Source organism: Amborella trichopoda, chromosome 3 (assembly GCF_054954075.1).
Source record: "Amborella trichopoda isolate Santa Cruz 75 chromosome 3, AtrichopodaSantaCruz75HAP2 v2.0, whole genome shotgun sequence".
Lineage (NCBI taxonomy): Eukaryota > Viridiplantae > Streptophyta > Magnoliopsida > Amborellales > Amborellaceae > Amborella > Amborella trichopoda.
In genome coordinates this window covers 16,867,067-16,888,396 of record NC_142338.1, presented here as the reverse complement: position 1 = coordinate 16,888,396, position 21,330 = coordinate 16,867,067, and the positions used below count along the sequence as shown (strand labels likewise).

At 38.0% G+C, this 21,330-nt stretch overlaps 1 long non-coding RNA gene and 1 pseudogene across 1 annotated transcript; both read right to left on the bottom strand.

The window, feature by feature from the left end:
- Positions 1–917: 917 nt before the first annotated feature.
- LOC148782780 (uncharacterized) lies at positions 918–10,964 on the bottom strand. Its single transcript, XR_016050814.1, has 2 exons — positions 10,876–10,964; positions 918–2,468 (listed from the first exon to the last, which is right to left on the bottom strand). It is a non-coding gene; the product is annotated as an uncharacterized LOC148782780 (long non-coding RNA).
- Positions 10,965–11,232: 268 nt separating this feature from the next.
- Positions 11,233–13,765, bottom strand: LOC105420350 (purple acid phosphatase 18 pseudogene; annotated as a pseudogene).
- Positions 13,766–21,330: the final 7,565 nt, after the last annotated feature.

Below are 21,330 nucleotides of genomic sequence, written 5' to 3'. Positions count from 1 at the left end.
CTCTTGGTTGTGTATTGTGGATTTGTGGTTCCACTAGTTTGGTAACTTTGGTAAATTGGTTGGTAAGTTTTAAAATATGTGTGGACTGTAGAGTGTGGACTATCAGAATATGGATAATTGGATATGGACTCATGGTTATGGTCTTATGGAGTATGGAGTGTGTGTTGTGTACTATACTTTTGTTGTGCCCTGAATCCCTAATTATTGTGGTTTATACAATTGTACTTATATTGTTAGACTATAGAGACATTTTTCTTTCTACTGGGCCTTCCAAGTTCTGGGCGCCCTCCTAGGTGTTGGGCGGCCTGGATCTAAGCTGTCTAAGACCCGCCTAGCGCTTTTGAAATGCTGCACGTAAATAGGGTGAATCTTCTCTCGTGAACTCGCTCAACACTGTACACGCATGAAAAAACCTTTAAGAAAAAGAAAAAACAATTAAAAAGCCCAAAATCTTGAAAAAAAAAGGAAAAAAAAAAAGAAAATGGAAATAGATTTGAGATTGTATAAAGTTGTCATTAATCTTTTATACATCGAGGTCACAATCATTTCCACTCATTAGATGTCAAATTGGATGGCTTGAGGTACAAAGTCGGAGAATTTTTTTTGTGGATCTTTGTGTCCATTCAACGACACTCTTGCAAACACAAATTTTAGAATTTAAAGAGACAAGAATGATTGTCACCTCTATATACAAAAAAATAAATGGTCTGACCCCGATTAATAGATTTAAGAGGGAGGGAAGAGTATTTGTGAAGAGAGAGATTGATGTGTGGGGTGGGAAGAGAGAGTGAGAGGGAGGTACATATTCCAATTTCGTTTTTTCGAGAGATGCAAGCAAGGGGCACAAATTTTTGTGCTCCATTTAGAGAGATGAGAAACAAGAAGGAGAGAAATGGAGATCAAAACTGGGAGGCAGATTTTTATTCTCGAACTTTTAGAGAGAGAGAGTACACGGGATGAAATTCCCTTGTTATTGTAATAGCAGTATTTGGGCGACTATTATAGTGACATATCCGAGTATTGTCAAACTCGGGCTATGTCCTACATAACTCGAGTGATTCGACGCAAGTTTCCACGTACCTGAGTAGGCATATAGGAACTTGCCTACGCTAATTGTCCGAGTTGACTCAGCTGAGTTCTACTTGCTTATACCACCTGTCCTTGGATTGCCCCAAAAGCTTCCATTAAAGTTCAATTTGATAACCCCGTGAGGTGGTGGCTGCCAGTAACTTGATCTTGCTCTCCTAAAATTCATAGTAGCAACTTCTTTAAAATCATAAATCACGTCATGTCTTAATACCCCATCATTCTTTGCTTACTGGCTCCCATTCTGCAGCTCTCCTACAAATTTCTCCTATTTTTTTACTTCCATATTCCTCCATTCTTTGCTTACTGATGTCCATTCTGCAGATTTCCTGCAAACTTTCTCCTATTTTTCCCCTTCCAAATTCCCCAATTCTTTGCTTATTGATGCCCATTCTGCAGCTTTCCTGCAAACTTTCTCCTATTTCTTCCCTTTCAATTTCCCCACTGTATTGTGTCTCACCACAGCTTTTCATGGTCTTTCCAATCTTCGACAGAGGTGGATCTAGCCATTATTGAAAAATGGGCGCATTCTTTGAGGAAATAAACATTGCTGCCTAAAATTTTCCAGAGCCCATCTCACAAACCAGTTGTAGGAATAACTAGTCACAAGACTTCCTGATTTTGACACAATAGGCGAACATTTGGGAGAATGAGGCCTCTTCCGTCCAGATTACCAAGCTTTCCTTGTCCCAATGACCAACCAAGAGCCTGTACCATGTGTGGGACATGTAAACTTCATATATACATCAGGCCTTGGTCCAATGCTCTATATCTGTCTTGAGAATAATAACCTATATGGAGACTTAACCAAGTCTCTCTCTCTCTCTCAGCCCCTTGAATGCTACAACAAGTACAATCAAAATTCCGAAAGTAACATATACCTTATCATTCACGGAAAATACATTTATGTACAAAGCAGCCATGTAAGCCCACCAGGCATCCTCTTCACATGCATTTGCAGAAAAGAAGCACAAGAGGGACATGCCTAAGTACAAAAGATACATCAGGATAGAACCACAATACGCATAAACATAGCATGGCACTTGCAGTTGCATCAGCAATCTCATCTGTGAGAGCAACCTATGGCAGAAGGCAAATATCCTAGACTTAATTATTAACACCGCATACTATATCAATACCAGGATATACTACTTATCCCATCTATGGTGATGAAAGGATCTTCCTACGTTCAAAAGTATTGTCTCTGACGCATCCTGAGCTTGTGAGGGAGTGGATCCACACCTGATCTGACCTCACTGACTCATCGTTATCATTGACGATGCCAGCTCCAAAATGCATGGCTTGAATTCACAACTTGCAGTTCACCACGCCCAAAACTTGCTTCCCGAAACATAGACCACTCAGGTCTGGGGTTTTTGTACCTATTAACAATTAAACATTGAAAAGAGAATTTACTGTTAGAACAAAAGGCCTTAAACTGTTTTCTTGGCTATATTCTTAGAAGCAGTTCACAGATTCTGCAACACTCCATATGAAAACTTGTGAAAAAAAACAAAGAGGGAAAAAAAATACGAAGGAACATCCATGCTAATAAATGGAATGGAATTATTTAATCAGCAAAAGGAACCATGATAAATGAGCAAGGATTAAAAGAAACAACTAAGTACAAGTATTTGGGGTGATCCAGCAGGTCCAATTGTACATACAGATCCACAGGCATGATACCTAGTTGGAGAGTTTTAAGCCCTAAAACTTTTCAAATCATCTTTGATTCACCTTATGATCAAAACTTAACAAAAGAATCGAGCTCAGAACTTTCCAGATCCAACGTCAATAGAAATGGACATTCTCGATTCAGTTTGAGGGAATTTTGAGTATCTCAACTTCTTAATGATTTTTTTTTTTTTGAACAAACTTCTAAGTTATTTTTAAAAAAATAAACAACTAAACTTTTGGACTGTGTGGATCGAGTGCAAGCATAGGATCTTCCAAGGACAATACAAGCCTACCACAGTTTTGTTTGACAAGATCAGCTCTATGGTGACTTTTTGGGCCTCTAACCATAAACTCTTCAAGGGCACCCATCTCTTGGCCTTTCACCAAGACTGGCTACCCCTCCTTCATTTGTCGCACCCCAGGGTTCCCAGGGCCCCCACTGGATTCTTTCTGACCCTGGTACCATCAAGCTGAATTTTGATGGGTGTTCCCTTGGCAACCCGGGACCGGCCGGTATCCGTGGCTTGTTTAAGAACCACGAGGGTGTAATCCTGGTTTCCTACTCCAAACCTATCGGACACTTCGACTCCCAAATGGCAGAAGCTCACGTACTCCTTGAAGGCCTTAGACTCTACGACCATAGTTGGTCCTGTACCCTCATAGTGGAAGGTGATTCACACAATGTAATTCGTTGGGCCTCCGCCTCCACTCACTATCCCTGATCTCTAGCATACATTTTCGAAAAAGTTGCCCACCTTTGCTCGGGCCCATCGATTCCTTGGAAACACGTTCTGTGTGAAAGTAATTCACACGCAGACTCACTCGCCAAAGAAGGTGCAAATACTCGAGTGACTGAGTAATTTTTTGCAGCCTCAGTCATCATCTCAAGTTGTCGGAGTGTCTCGTCCCTCAGACCCCCAGTATTTTGTATAGGGCTCCCCTAAGGGGTATCTTAATTTTTTGGATGTAAACAGCCCTTATTCCTTTGGGATCAAATTTCGTAACATTTCTTATGTTTTATGCCTTTAATACAGTATTACATTCTCAGAGAAATAAATAAATTGATCATAGAGTGAAATGAGAATTTTTGGGGTCCATCAACTCCACCTAACTCAGTGTCCAAATGAACAATTTGGACTTTGGGTGACTGCGTAATACTTTTCCAAGTATATCCGACAATATCTAATATCCCCAACAAAATAATGGGAAGTAAACACATGACGCAGTAATGCACACAATCAAAGGAGTGCCAAGCCCACTCCCTTCGTATCTCTCTTTGGAAGCTAAAGAGAGCAACCTCTAACCCTTAAAAACTTCCTCAATTAACACGGTAATGCCCTCCTTGCAATCAATTGCAGAAACAATTCATCCAACATCATTTTTCTTCGGCAATTTAGGAATCAAATTTGCATCCCCGATAGACTTCAAAACATCACAACATCTGTTATTCCCAGACAAATAAGCCTAGGAGGTTAGGACCAAGAACACCAGAACTCCAATAAAAACTAGCTATAAAATCATTTGTTTACAATGTACCAAATGGGGGTTTGAGGGTGGTTGTGTCTCAGTTTCAAACGGTCCTATATTCATAGGTATTAATTTAATGAGTCCTCCCATTCGATTCGAAGTGTCATGATTTTGTTTTGAAACTACCACTGTGTCATATTTTCAGACTAAAATACCCCTAGTTTTGAGGTGCTCTGAAATAATGTCTAGAAAACTATCAAAGGCTTTTTAAGAAGAACGCATATGAAGTGAAGAAAACCTGCTAATTAATTAATTAATAGATAATTTATCAAAATTACATAGAGAAAAACTTTGCATTATTCTTTTTTGGAGGAATAATAAATAAGGTGGTATTGATGCACAATTAATGATTTTGTTGATGCACAATTAATAATTTTTTGCTTCATAGACCGTCTTTATACTCCAAAATTAATCTGACATTGTTTTTAAGTGCCACCTGGCCAAGCTCTACCTATAATAGCTCCAAATTCAACTAGTGACATTAAGCGGTGTTATTTAAACTAATAGCATGCACCTGGGTTGCAGGTGTCATTAAAACGTCATGCATAATGTAATATTTATGTTAATTACATTTTGTAAAGAAAATAAATTACAAAAGCTAATCATCCAAAAATAGAATGAAATAAAAAACAAACAAAATTTTGCAATAAAAAATAATGGTTTCTCACACCTGTAGAAAGAAAGCGGAGGAGAGATTTATAAGTTTTATAAATATAAACTAATTTAAAATTTTGACATAACATAAAAAAAATAGGACAACAAGCCTTTGATGACGAATACTTTAGTTAAGCAGGAGGAATATTATAGTAATTAAGAAAATTTAATGCGTAGAATATATTATTGTGATTATAATTAGTACAGCATGAATATATTATCGTAGATATGGGCCCCTCTTCATGATCCATTTTTTAGATGGATTTTGGATTTAGTTTTTTTAAGTATTATATCTAAAATGGAGATCATTAAAATGATAATTTTTTGACAAAAAATTAGACCATTGACTTCTATTTTTTTTTGTAGACTTAGATAAACTGGCCATGTGTGACGCCGACCAAGTACAGTTCCCGTTAGGAAGTGCGAGTTAGTTCAAGTGGAAGCACTAAAACGAGCAAGGGGTATGCCCGAAAAGACGTGGTTGGATGTAGTCCGAAAAAATATAGAGACTTTTGGTCTCACTAAGGATATGGCGTTTAATAGAGCAGAATGGAGAACCAGGATTCATATAGCCGACCCCAATTAATTGAAAAAAGGCTAAAATGATGATGATGATGACCACTCTACATCCATCTTGAAGATGGATTTGCGAGGCCTTGCAAGAATATATTTGCCTGATGGAATTTGTCTTTTGACCCATGGAGAAAGGGAAAAGGGCGTTTTGGGGGTATTCTAAACCCCTAGAGTGAAAAATTCTATCCTGAAAAAGGGTTAGTAAGAGTGATTTGAAGAATCAAATATCTTCTTTTTCTTTTCTTTTGTATTGCATCTTATCTTTTATATTGCATCATTTTGTATTGGTCATTTTGGTTAGGTCTATGTTTATGATGATTATATGAACTATGAACTATGGACTATGCCACTATGGGATATGGACACTAATACAATAGACTTCTTTATGTTTTTCACTATTTCAATTATTCAAAGAATTGAAACTTTCAATGGTTTGAAGTTTAAACATGTTCTAACGTTAAATGCATATATATTTGCATGAAATAATTGGTTAGAAATTATATAAATGCAAAAACATACAAAATTGACACAAATATCAGCATATATGTGCATTTGGACAGCACATATATGTGTATATTTGAAAATCTGTCACCTCAAGGCACTTGAGGTTCTAGGTGGTCGCCTAGGCATTGGTACCCTGGGACAGGCCGGGTGCCTCGTGTTTTTTGGAATGTTGATTATCGTTACTCTTTGTAGCTGTTTTTTTTTTTTTTGGGGGTTGTGACAAGGTTACATAGGATTGGATCTTGAGAAGTAGTGCTATGAAAACCCAACCACTACCGTCTTAATCCAAGCCCAATTCCTTACTCTTTGTAGCCGTTAGTTACTTTATTCTTACACATACTAATTTATCACAATTGTGAAATGTGATTCAATGATTTTAATATGTTTTACGCACATATATATTATTTATGCATAAATGGTTTGGGATATATATATGCATAAATGATATATATTCGCATATACGAACAACTAGTGGAGAGATGAGTGAGTTTTCAGTGACAATAGGTCTACATCGAGGGTCGGCATTGAGCTCATACCTCTTTGTCTTAGTTATGGACGACCTAACTAGGTACCTACAAGATAAGGTATCATGGTGCATGTTGTTTGCAGATGACATTGTTTTGATCGATGAGACCCAAAACAACATCATCACAAAGTTAGAACTTTGAAGGGATGCTCTAGAATCCAAAAGTAATAAAATTAACCGAATTAAGACAGAGTATATGGAATGCAAGTTTAGTAATAATATGAGTAGAGATGAGGAAGTAGTTACGATTGATGGTCAGGAAGTACAAAAAAGATTACACTTTCGATACCTTGGGTCGATAATCCAGGAAAATTGAGAGATTGAAGAAGAAGTCGTACATAAGATTAGAGCTAGGTAGGTGAAGTGGAGATGTACCACTGGAATTTTATGTGATCGCCATATACTAATGAAGTTGAAGGGCAAGTTCTATAGGACAACTATGAGACCACCTTTGCTCTATAGGGCGGAATGTTGGGCGGACAAAAACAATATACCCATAGAATGAATGTAGCGGAGATGAGGATATTGAGATGGATGAGTGACAAGACAAGAAGGGATAGAATTCAAAATGAATCAAATTAGGGAGAATTTAGGTGTCGTACCAATAGGCGATAAGATGAGATAGAGTAGACTTAGGTGAGCTGGTAATGTATGACGCCGACCAAGTACAACACTTGTTAGGAGGCACAAGTTAGTTCAAGTGGAGGGACTGAAAAGGGTCAAGGGTAGGCCCAAAAGGATGTCGTTGGAAGTAGTCTAAAAAAGATATGGGGACTCACTGAGGGTAAGACATTTGATAGAGCAGAATGGCAGACAAAGATTCATGTAGCCAACCCCAATTAATTGGGAAAAGGCTATGATGATGATGATGATGATGATGATGATGATAATGATAATGATATATATTGGCAAGTGTATGTGCACGCACGCACGTGTGGAGCACACATATACATACATATGTGTATATAGGGCACCTCAAAATCAAGGCAACCTGTAGCACCTACGTCGCCAGAGCCCCTTTAACCTCCTAGGCACCATTGCCGAGCGTTTTTCGAACATTGGTTAAATGTTGGTGGCTAGCCATCTCCAAATAGTTGGGATAAGGCTCGGATGATGATAATGGTTAAAAGTTGGCTGCTGAAGAAAAATATCGAACATAAAGGTCTATATAGAGAGACATAGAAGGGATTCGAGCCAATCATGGATGCTGAATTATGGTTGATGGGTGGACTGATGGTCTACCATAGGATATATTTATGAGGCCAGGGATGGAACTAAGGAGAAGCCATTTTTGCAACTTTTAAGTAGAAAAAGTCCAGGTATAACAAATTTTGGAAGATTGCTGATAGGAGATGGGATAAGTAATTGCATTACCCTATGCATGAAATTGTTTATTGGCTTAATCCAAAAAATTTCTACAAGAAATCCCAATCTACCACTCATTCAGAGACTTCTACAGGCATGCATGCCATGATTGACATGTTGTATATCGATTGGCATTTGCAAGTAAGGATTGGCACTAGGGCCATTAATGGACCGGGGATGCCCGTGGGTTTTCCTGTAGAGCCCGGTTTCAGGTCGGATTGGGCCACTTGTTAAGGCCTAAGCTAGGCCCGGGCAGGGAACAAATTCCATTCCATATTTATATAGGGACTGGCACATTTTTACAGTCCCAGGTAGGGCATGGGCCTTATTACAATGAAATCAAGCCAAGCCTGCCTGAGCATAAAACTAAATTTTCAGGCCTAGTCTCGGGTCAAGCCTGGCCCAGCAGAAACCCTGCCCGTTAACAGTCCTATATGGCAAGAATATGAGCTTGTACGAGAAGGCCTGGGGTGACTTTGCGTGAAAGATGGCCATAAACAATCGCGACGGTATCCTCCCAATAATTAAATTTATCCTCCTCCAAATTCAAAGTTCCATTGTTCCATTTGTGTAGTTTATAGATTGATTTTATCGTGCATATATCTTAAAATCTAATACAATTTGCAATCATCCATTTTGCTTTCTCTATTGTTCAATTTCTGGATGGTGGGAAAGATTTTGTGGGGACGCTCCTAACCTACAAAAGTTCAAACTCATATCATCAGCCAAACTTGCGGTGCTGGTGGGTTGTAAGAGGAATTGGAGCATGTTTACATGCATCCATACGGGAAGGTAAAACAACTTTGGAGCATGAGAGGCTCAATGACTTGGCCTTTGTGCTATAACTTGAGGTTGAAGCAAAGGTAATAACAAGTTGACAACAAATTGTAGTTATAGAGCCTCATACTATTAAGATAACATTACATAGTTCTTAAAAATCTGATGGAAATGGAAGAAATTTTAATAATTGGATGGAAATGGAACCAGTAGAAGGACCTGTATTTAAGTGCTTGATTTGGATTTTTTTTAATATTCTCTTGTCATATTCAAGACTCCTAGGCTCCTAGGGAAGTATACATACACTATGGTTTCTTAGTACCAAAATCTTTCTACTATGCGGTGGAGATGAGGATCTAATGGGTTTCAATGGATAGGATATTATTAATAATGATGAGGAAGTTGGTAATGTTGTAGATGACGAAGAAGAAGGAGGTGAAGATGAAGACTACGTTTGACTCGAATTTGTGTGTTTTACCATTTATGTATAATGTAATCCGTAGGAAGGCCATGTTTCACAACTTTTGATTGCTTTATGGTTTGTGTCTTTGTGAGAGTTAGATAAGAACCAATTATCTTGTGGGGCTTTGTATGGATATGGGATTCACATTAAAAGTTTACTTGTTTAATGCCCTTAAATTCAAGTTAATGAGTTTGTGCCATGGTGGCCTGCTTCATATGTTATCTATTGTTTTACTAGTTTAATGTCCTTCAAATTCAAGTTCATGAGTTTGTGCCATGGTGGCCTGCTTCATATGATATATACTGTTATTTTGAAGTTAGGCTCCTAATCCTATTTATTTACGAATTTATAATGTCCTTATTGTTCTTAAAATTTTATTATTTTTCATGAAATTTTCGTTTCTTTTTAAGGTTTTCCAGATTTATTTTTATTTTCTATTTTTAAATTTTAAATTCAACTAGTCAAACGACTCAGACCAGTGAATAGATCTGACTAAATTGTTGCCTTTCACCAATTTCATGGTCGATTCGACCTAATAACAATGATTTTGACTAAAATTTCTATCTTTCATATATTAAGTTAGATTAAACTAATATTTAACCGATCTTACTAAACTGTAGCCTCCACCAATTCAATGGCAGATCTAGTCCTAACAACACTGATTTCGACTTAAAATTTTATCTTTTGTTTATTGAGTTAGATTAAAATAACATTGAACATTTTATGTATTAGTTTTTAATTTCTAGATATAATAATTTTTCTTTACATTTTCTAAAACAAAAAGACTGCCCTAATATGATAAGGACAAGTTGTCTTTCTCTCTCCATGCATAGCATGGCTGCATGCAAGTAACTTTTCTATTTACAGCTTTGCAACACAAATGGTAGCTCGTGATTGAGACTTTGCATATAAATATTTTCTACTTGTGGCCCAAAAGAATGCTCAATTTCCCAATAATAGGATTTCAGCCCATTACAAAGAAGCTTTGAACGAAATCCAACATATCTCATTCATTTTGCAAATTCATAGAAATCACATAAGTTCGCATATGGAGGAGTAAATCTTTAACATATACCCCATTGTCAGTGTTTTACGTTTGAACAAATCCCACAAAGGATCATCATCATCATCATTTGATCCTTATCCCAATTATTAGGGATCGGCTACACAAATCCTAGTTCACCATATTTTTTCTCACTAATTCATCCGCGTCCTTTTCGTCCTTCCCCTTGCCCTTTTAGAGCTTTCCACCTAAACCAGATCACCCTTCCTAACCGGTATTGTTTCAGGTTGAAGTTGTACATAGCAGACCACCTAAAATATTTTCCCTCATCTTATCACTTATTGGAGTCATCCCTAAGTTCTTTCAGATGTATTCATTTTGAATTCTATCATTTCTTATCTTGTCAATCATCCATCTTAACATCCTCATCTCAGCTACACTCATTCTATGAATATATTGACTACCCAACATTTCATCCCATCAAGCATTGGCTAGTCTTATAGCCGTACTACAGTACTTTCCTTCACTTTCATAGTATTGGATGATTACATAAGGATACTTTCGAAATTATGAGCTTTCAAAAACTTATTGATGATCATGCATTTTGATGTAGCAAGCATGCCTTCCAAAGCAGGAAACTTAGTCCTATAGTACTTCACAAATCAGTCTTGAAAGGGAAACAACTAGAAAAAGAATGTTACTAGAGGATGAAAGACTTACCTTTGGGCCAAACCTTCCCTGTTTCCACCATCTCCAATTGTAATATGGACAGCTCCACAAGAATCCACCTTCCCCTTGTTCACCCGATTATGATCATCGACAAGAGATAACACAATTATAATATAATTTGTTACAAAAAGTAAAACAGAAACCAAAAAAAAAAAAACAGAATCAAAAGTTTGAAATTCATGAAGACTTTGGACTTACGGAACGTTCATAAGCATGTAAATGGCCAGCCAACATGATGTCAACCTTGGCTTCATAAAGCAATGGCTCTATGGACGCCATCATGTCATCACCCTCACCTTGGTGTGCCTAGTTACTGTTATACCAAGGCACATGGAACAAGGCAATAAGCTAAGGTGTCCTTTTTCGGTCTACCTTTGCGAGAGCAGCCTGGAAATCCAACAGCCCAATAGAAATAACGGAATCACAAGAAGTATAAGGATAAAAGCAAAACAATCCATGTTCAATGAAGAAAGAAATCATGAAATTATCTTCTCGTTCACATGAAATGCTTGGATTACCAAGAATATCCTAAATTATCCCAAGTCAGCGTCATCATCATCAAAGCCTTACCCCAACTATTTGGGGTCAGCTACATAAATCTTGTTCCACCATTCTACTCTATCAAGAGCAGAACGCCCTAGCACTTGCATATAACATAAGTTCAGGATTCATGATAATATGTGGCAAAGTTTTACACTGGCTGCCTACCTAATGCAACCCACTTTTTTTACCTAAGCCTAGGAAGGGTTAAGGGAAAGTTTAAGGTCATCACCTTTATTAGACCTCTAAATTAACCCAAGTACCAAAGGTAATCCTTACATAATGGAATACTTTGGTCAATACAAATGGAAAAACAGGAAAAAATGCTTCCATGTTCTTGATATGTTTGAGTTGCTCTTGCAACATGAAAATGCAAATTAAGTTTCAGATAACATAAGCACAGTAGTTTTTCAAGGCGCATATTTTGGCAATTAAGCATTGTATTCCAGCCATCCAGAGCAAAAGTAGGATAAGAAGTATTAAAAATGGGACATGGAAAATATGGAAACCATGAGAAAGATAAATCAACAGGGACAGCATTTGACGATTGTTGTGTTTAGTAGCCATCGATTTTTCCCAGGCAGCCCAAGTGCTGCACTTTTGAATTTGTTAGAGTACTTCATATAAATTCAGCATCCAAATTCAAGAGCATGAGCATCATGGTAAGAAAGACATGGACATGGCTGTCAGACATTGCAAGTGTCTCACACATGGCATACTCTTGCCATCCACCTCTGAGAAAGTGCCCATGCAACATAGCACATTTAGAAATATCTATAGCATAAATTCTTCAATATTTTAGCAAACGATTCTATTTATAAACCATGAGCTCTTCAAGATTTTAGCAAAAGATCCTATTTATAAACCCTAAAATAGATCTTCAACTGCAATCGGTTGCTGGAATTATGAAAAGAAACTAGTCCAGATTAAGAAGTAATTGCATTGTGGAAAAATTTTATATAGAGCAGAGGCTCTAAACAATCAAATTAGAGCCCACCTCAAAACTTTCACTAAAAGAGGTTGTTTTGATGCCTAAATATCCTCAAATTGATTATCTCGACATCAAGATGCATGTATAAGAGAAAAAAAATGAATTTCAAGTTTTGGAATTAGTGCATCTTGTAACGCATTTTTGGACCATCAATTTTCAAGATTTTCAAGTTTTCGTAGATCTGCTCAATGTACACTATTTTTTAAGCTTTAAATTTTATAATTAAAGATGAACATATATTTTAAGGCTATCACAAAGATTTCCAGTATTCAAACCACATTTCTCGATTATATATGAAGGTGCATTTTACTTTGATTGTTTAGAGCCTCGGCTCCATACAAACCTCACCCTTGCATTATTATGGAAACCACAAACATTATTACAAATTTTCCAAAGAAACAACTAACCTTGGGCCGGTTATATTGATCTGAATACTCATCATAATCTGTGTATGACCCTAGCATCAGGCGATGCACCCCTGCGACCTCAAAAGAATAATACAGATTCGAACCTGAACCACTCTCCTCAAAGGGCATGTTCCACCTAGCATTATAAGCATCAAACCAGCTTTAAAGACTGGAATGCTTTATTTTTCATGGTTTCCTTCATTCACCATCCAGGGCCTTGCACGAGCAAGAGGCTGCACAAGCTCACCAAAAGAGTCCCACAAATGCTGCCTATCATCTGCATATGAAAGATCTCCAGGAAGCAAATGAACATCATATTCACATTTGTCAATGTGGTCTAGAGTCGATGATGTCCAACCCGTCTGCCCAAGATCACCCACAGCAGCAAAAGTTATAGGGAGTTGAGACGGTGGAGTCTTGAACGAAAACTCTGGTCCTTCTCCACCACATTGATAGTAGTAATATGTACTGGGCTCAAGGGGTCCAATCACAACATGGTGTATCTCGCTCGAACTGTAAAACATATAGCTATAGTATGTGCTTTCACCTTGGGCTGATTGTGTGTATCTGGAGATGTCCCATAGTCAACAACTGAAGGAGAGGAATCATCATCTGTGACCCATGTAACCCTCATGTGTTTATCCCTGCTAGCGAAATGTGAACCTGCAGAATTTCACCAACTAAAATGCATCAATAAGTGAATGATGCTTTTCGAAAGCAATATAATAATATGACAAGTTCATCATCATCCATGTATTCAACAGCAGAAAGCAAAATATTTGATAACAAATCTAAAAAAGTAATGAAATGAACTAAAAAAATATTTATATCAAGAATAAATACAAAAGAATTGCAAGGAGTATTGATAGGTGTGGACACTTATACCAAAGTAAATAAATTTACCTATTTGAGAAGAATTAGATTGCATATTATTTATCGCCATGAATCTGACTGAATAACCACTTTTAACTTTATTTGAACAGGAATTAACAATTTAATACACTTTGCTTTAGAATGACATGCTTTGTTTTACTATCAAAAAGTTCATTGAATAATAGAAGTATATGTATCTTCCACACATCAATTACTTTGGAAGACTATAGCCGTAGAAGCCAGAGTGTTGTCCGACGGCGAATTTCATTCTTCGTTGCAGCATTTGAGCAGGCTTAGCATTGATCTAAAAAATCCAAATACTTGTTGTATTAAGAAATACTTTTTATTTTTTTGACGAGAAATATTTTTTGTATTACTTTTTATTTAATTTTGATAAAAAAATAAGAAAATGTTGTATTACTTCTTTTTTTTTATAAGAAAAATAAAAAAATGATGCTGCCAAGATACCTTTTATTTTTTTATACTTTTTATTTTATTTTTGTGACAAAAAATGCTTGTTATATTACTTTTTTTTTTTTTTTGGACAAAAAAAATAAGAAGATGTTGTATTACTTTTTTTTACCTTTTATTTTCTTTTTTTTTGAAAAGAAATACTTGTTATCACTTCTTTTTTTTTTTTTTAAAGAAATATAAGAAGATGCTGTATTACTTTTTTTTTTTTTGACAAGAAATACTTGTTGCATTACCTTTTATTTTTTTGCTTTTTAATTTTTTTTGACATTTTTTTACAATAGAAATAAGACGTTTTTTATATTGTATTACTTTTTTTTCTTTTATTTTTTATTTTTTATTTTTTTCCTTTTAACTTTTTTTAACATTTTTTACAACAAAAATAAGACATTTTTTACAACAAAAATAGGACGTTTTTTTATGTTGTATTACCTTTTTTTCTTTTATTTTTAATTTTTTCTTTTCAATTTTTTTTTAACATTTTTGAGACACAAAAAATAAGACAGGCGCATGTGATAACCACCTACAACACCACATCAGTTGGTGTTTTACTAACTACAATAAAAGCATATATTGTGTCAGCATTTCAAGAAGTTCAAACCCCACATCAAAGAAGTAGAAGGAGTTTGAGGGGAATAAAAGCCTCCTCAATACCCAAACCGCAAACGGGTTAGGAAGGGTGCAGCATGATTTCTTGTGAAATGCCTGTGTTGTCCTCGACTTTTAAATAAAAGTAAATAGAATTACAAAAATACTTTCGAATACCTACAAATATGCCCTTAGATCTAATGACGCGGCGATTTTTAATCGAGTTGTGATGTCATATACGTGATTTGATTTTACTTTATAGAATGGTCGGCGAATTTTAATTGAGTTGTGACTCGAATTTTAATCGAGTTGTGACGTCATATACGTGGTTTTGATTTGATTTTACTTTACAGAATGGTCGGCGATTTTTAATTGAGTTGTGATATCATATACGTGATTTCGATTTGATTTTACTTTACAGAATGGTCGGCGATTTTTAATTGAGTTGTGATATCATATACGTGATTTCGATTTGATTTTTCTTTACAGAATGATCGATTCAACAGTTTACACAAAGTCGTGATTCTATCGAGTTGTGATGTCATATACATGATTTTTCGTGATTTTACCGAGTTGTGACATCATATACATGATTTTACTGTACACAATAGCTGATTCGTCAGTTTACAAATAAAGTCGTGATTTTACTATACAGTTGCCGGTTCTTCTCTAGAACAAGACGATTCAATAGTTTACACATGAATCTGAGGTGGGATGACCGATGTTGGAATGACTAATTTCTCTGTTGATTTCGACACGAGATGACCGATTCCTGTGTCGACTCAAAAGAGTATGTTGCGACTCGCCGATTTTTAAAATACTGTTTTGAACCATGATTTTAATTCTTTGACAACTTGGAGGTAAGATACTAACTTCTCATCCTTGGTCCTCCATTCTCTTCATATTTGATCAAGAATGTTGACTTTCATTTTGTGGGCATTTTTTTGGCTATGAATAGGCCTTTTCCCAGCCCTTGTGTGATCCATACTTATAAACCCCTAACCTCAAAATTTTAACCCTAATCCCATATTTGAGACTCTAAACCTTAGATTTAGATTCATGAAACCCTTGATCTAGAACACCTTTTCCAACCAAATTTCAGAGATAAAACAATCTTTTCATTCAATAAAAAAGCCATAAACGCAGATTTCTAGATACCATGTCTACAACCTTGAAGATCAAGGAGCAACGACTCGATCTTTGCTATCTGATCCCGGCCCAACTCCACATGTCGGGCCTTGCTAGTCCTCAAGCGTATTCATTATTTTATTTCATTTTCTTTGTTATTTTCTTATTATTGTTTATTTTTCTAGGAAAAATGTCTCTTTTAATTTCTTCTTCCTATTTTCCCTTTATTTCTGTGTTGTGGATTTAAATTTGACAAATCCCACCTCTAACGATATGGTTAAATTTAGTTTTGTATCTTGTGTAAACCATTTGATGCCCACCGTGGGGCATGTCGAGCTTAGATATGTTTAAAACTGGCCAAGAGCAAGCTAAAATCCTGATCCTAGGGATGGTACTGGCAAATCTATGGCTGAGGAATGCTCTCAAAAGACATCCATAGCAATCTAAGGAGATATGTTTTAGTAGGGCGTTGCGCGCTGCTAAAAGCAATCACCCCCAGACTACTGTTGGGCCCGAGCCCCTGCTCTAATTCGTTTTGATGCGGCAGTCTAGGGCAATTTGGGCTTAATAGTGCAAAGCCTGCCCACTGAACCTTTTGAGCCCACAGACTACTCTATGATTCCCAAAACAGGATTTTCCTGCTTTTGCTCAACGTTGTTTTACTGTTTCCACCACACTAATCCTTTGAAACAACCTTGAGATCCTACTTAGAAGTGTTCTAGATGCAGACCAGGGACCTCAAAATTCACCAGGAGGACCCAAAATCTATCTGAGCTCTGTCTGCTCATAGTGACTATGGAATGGAGGCCTTAGCAACGCATGTTATGTCAATTACAAATCAAAGTTTCCCCTTTCTTTCAATTACTGTAAATCATTTGAAAAAATTGCCTTTTATTTCCCTTGTATAGTTCCTTATTTATGATTTCATGCTATTTTTGCTTCAAAATATAAAGATACAAAAAAGAAAAAGAAAAAACGATAATACTTGTTTCCTATTTTCTTTATAGTTGATTTCTTGTTATATACTGCTTGCATTAAAAAAAGAAAAAAACGAATATATGCTTTTTCCTTCACTTTCTATATGTTATATTTTGGTTACCTACAATATTTGCTTGCCTATTATTGTGTACTTGCTAAGTTTGCATCCACTCACTCAGTGCGTGTTCCTACCCATAAACCTATTGAGTTACTTGGAAAACCATTTCAAAATTTTCAAAAAAACCCCAAACCTAGAGTCATGAGAGGAACCTAGCTTTAGGACTCGGGACGGTTAGGAGTTGTGCAACCTTAAGGTGAGCACTCCTGTATAATTCTAGACCCTAAGAGTACCAGGACTGAAGCTTCCCCTTAAGCAATAAGCTCGAAACTATGTGGGCTTACCTAGACCTGAGTTTCATGTCAATCTTTCCATTATCTAAGAACCCCACCAATGACCTTGACCTATATACCTTCGGGTAAAATTATTCCAAATATTTATTTGTGGTAGTTGCTTGGACTAGACTATGATGGGTTAACTAAAGCATGATAAAACTTGATGTCACATGAACGAACCTTGGTGGGATTCGGCTCATAGACCGATTCTGTGGCTTCATCTCCATCCAGGTTTGGGGCACCAAGCTATCAGGCTAGGAGGCGCCATGCCTCTCAGATCCATAACACGATTTGGGGAGTATTATAGTTAGACACCGTGGTCCCCAAGTCGAACTCTCCTCGTGTGCCACTTGGGAACTGTTGATCACCATGTGCACATGGTTCACAATACACTCATTACTTATTAGTCAACGGATGAGATCAGGAGCACTCCTTCAAAAGTTAGTAGAAAAGCAACCTAGTCAATTTGGTCGAGTCGTGGTCTAACCCTCAAATAACCTCCATCCAGCTGACCTTAGCTAGGTTAACTCTAGCGGTCAAATATGGTCAAACCACTCTAATCATATGCCAATTGCTAGAACACCTAGTCGGCCATCCAATTTGATTCACCGGCTTGGAAACCAAAGCAACCTAAACCCATCAAACCAAGGTCAAGTTCAAAGGTCTGGGTCTGCAAAATAACCCTCCGACATATATAGTGCCAACAAGGGCCAATCTCATCAAACCCCCAGCTAACACAGTCACCATGGGAGCTAATCTCATTGAACCTCCAAATGTAATAGTAGCCATGGGGGCCAATCTAGAATATCCAACGAGTACCATGTCTTGCAAGCTTTTCTCAACTGCTTAGTAAGTTAGGGTTACACCGTTCAAATGGTACATGGCCAGTGACTTCAACTGGATCAACAACCGTCACGACCAGCCTAGTTGGTTCCCGAAGTCCAACTCATGGGGCAGCCCTTCTAATCGGTTAAAAAAACACTGCATGTTGGTCATGCATTGCAAACCCAAGTTCGGCCATACAATCCCTTCTAGGCAACCTGCCCTCCAGTCTAAGTCACTCTTGTATCAACTGCTCGGTAAGTCGAGATGGAGGAAAATATGAAGACACTTTAGGGTGCATAAACCCTCAAGGATTACGCATAAAAACTTTAGAAAATCTCAAGGACTTATTGATAAGTTCTGTAATGCCAGAATTTAGTAACAAATTCTCTTTAAATGGAGACCCAGACGCCCATGTGCAGGCCTAAAACAGCAAGGTAACTCATAATCTCTTTCTTCTTTAAGTCGAGTTTCCTTTGGCTTAAGCAATGATCATCCATATTGCTTCAATGCCTAGTTTTACATATATATGTTGGCAAGATTTTGATTAGTTCTCTGAGGTTTCCTTGGATGATTTTCTATGAAACTAGAGCCCTCAAGTGAGCAGGCAAAAGTTATTTCTCATCATATCTAATTAGCCATTTTATAGCCCACACTATGTCAAAAGTGTTCCACGCCATAAGAAGAATTTTTCCACTCTTTAACCACCTTGCATATCTCTCTATTTCTTATCTAACTTCCACACTTTCGATCCCGCTCATGGCTCACTCTGCGCCACTTGCTGGGTGTTAGCTTGGTTTCCCCCTCGTTGCCTCGTTGCTTAGCTTTTTTTTTCTTGTAGTTTATGGGCTACACAGGGCTTAATGCGTGCTCAATTCTTTTGAGTTTCATTCTTGCGACCGTACTCCCTAGTCGGGATACTTAACACTGGTCGATGCTCACAACGCCTAGTATCCATCGTTTATAGCTGGGATTACATGGTATCAAATCCCATTCGCTCCCTTAGATTTCTTCTCTCAGTGGTCGGCCCATTTGTTCATCATTCCCACACGTCGACCCCTTTTTCCTTCATTGGAAAGAATTCAAGTTTGTTGAGAATGCATTGTGTTCTTTAAGCATGACGAGTATTGTTTCCCTGTGTGACTGAATTTGGATCCCCATCTTGTGTTGCCAGGGAGGAGCATAACCTTGGGTGCATCTGATTCTTAGGGCTCGTATGGGTACTCGAGCAAATGTAATCGACTTCCCATTCCTTTAGACTAGTAGCACACATTTGGTTTGTTTATGTGTAATTAGAGATTGGGTGTTCGTAACTCAAGGGATTTTCAGGGATTTGGGCTTACGTCCTTTCAATACCTAGCTTTGTTTACACAAGAATTTTCGCACACATAGAAAACATCTCAAACATGCTGGGGCCGACTAATCCCCAAGCCTTGGCTCAACTCACGCATGGCTAACTAGAGGGAACCCTCAAACCTATTGGTTCAAAACACAGCCCAGGAACTTCGCCTCATATAATCGGGGCAATTCAGGCCTCTTCGGATCTCGGTCTGCAAAGATTTCAGAAGCCTCAACATTCTTGGTCACTCCCACTGTGACCTAGAATCATGCTGTCAAAAACATAAGGCCTTGAAAGGCCATAATTCCAATAAATACGGTCATTGCGGCGATTACAGCTACCCCAAATCGCATCCACGTACTAGCTGAACGAACTCTCATGAGATGTTGAACATCGCCACTTCCACTGGAATCCCACATTAAGAACTCAAAGGCAGCCTCAACAAGAGCCACGAAAACCCTAATCTTATAGTCTGATTCCTCTGCTCCCAAACCTCAATAAACCTTCCCTCAGCAACAAGTTTAACAAGCCTTACAACTTCGATTAGGCTTGGACCCCCATGATCTTGCAAATGCTTTTGGATGAGGGTATCCCTATCAATACCGAGGAGACCCGAGCAAGTGGGGCTCACGAACCGCAAAAATTACTTTGTCTTCCATAGCATGCTGGAACATGTGGCTAAGGATTGTTTCCTTATTGAAGATCACATCGAAGCCTTAATCCAATAGAGGCAGACCCATCTTGATGGCATCAAGAAAGGCATCGAAGCAGCCGAGGCTTCTCATGCGATCACTGTCAAGCAAGATCGGCCCCGTAATGCCCGACCAAGGGAATTACAACTCAGTGTCCTCTCTATAGTATTCTAAGTCCTAGCGGAGGAAGGCATGCTTTTCCCTTGTCCGCCCAAGGAACCGAGGTATGTTGCTCGAGGGCGTGAAGGTCTCTGGTAACCCTACCACCAAAAAAAGGGGCACGATCTATCCCAGTCCCGAGCTTTTATGCTCATTCTAGGGTGACTCATAACTAGTGGCCAGCTAGCCATGACCGACTAGGCACTCCAACACTCATAGTGCGATTACTCCTCTCAAATTCCGAACTTGACGCTCCGTCGTCACACTGAAGAGGCAACCCCATGGGAATATGTACCCCTTGAGTCTATTACTCTTGACAGCCCATCTCCATGTCCAATCCTTGGCATGTCTACCACATGCAAGACAAACTAACGGCCCTTAAGAGGGAAGCAATTCAGTGACAGAACATGGCATCCATGCCATGACGTAAACATCAACCCTTCCCCACTACCAAGAAGGGGAAGAACAAAAAGGCCCGAAGAGCCCTTCACAGAAAAAGGAGAACCCCTCAGGCACCAGTCGAATATGTGGTTCTTCCACCAATCCCTCTTCTTCCCACTCTCTATGATTTCATCCTGCGATAAATGCTCATATCGCCAACCAACCAACCAACTAACCGCTCACATGAAAGAATCCCAAACAGCCACCTGTGATGTAGCCTCATCTTATACCATTCATGCTAAGTCCGATGTGGGCGAAAACTCTAAAAGCACCCCTCAATGGTCCAACATGGGTGACAACCTTAAAAGCAACCAAAACATATCCAACATGGGTGAAGACTCTAAAAGCACCCCCAATCTGTCCAAGATAGGTGATGACATTTAAAGCTCCTCAACTTGGTCCAATCGGGTAAAGACCTTAAAGATTCCCTATATCCTTCCAACATGAGTGACGACACTAAAAGCCACTCAGAACCATCTAGATTTGCTGATGATGTAAAAAGTTGTTTAATATCATCCAACAAGGGTTATAACATTAAAAGATCCCCTATTATGTCCAATGAGAGTGAAAATGTTAAAAGCCTCTTCATGTCCCATATGGGTGATGACTTAAAAAGTCCCCCAG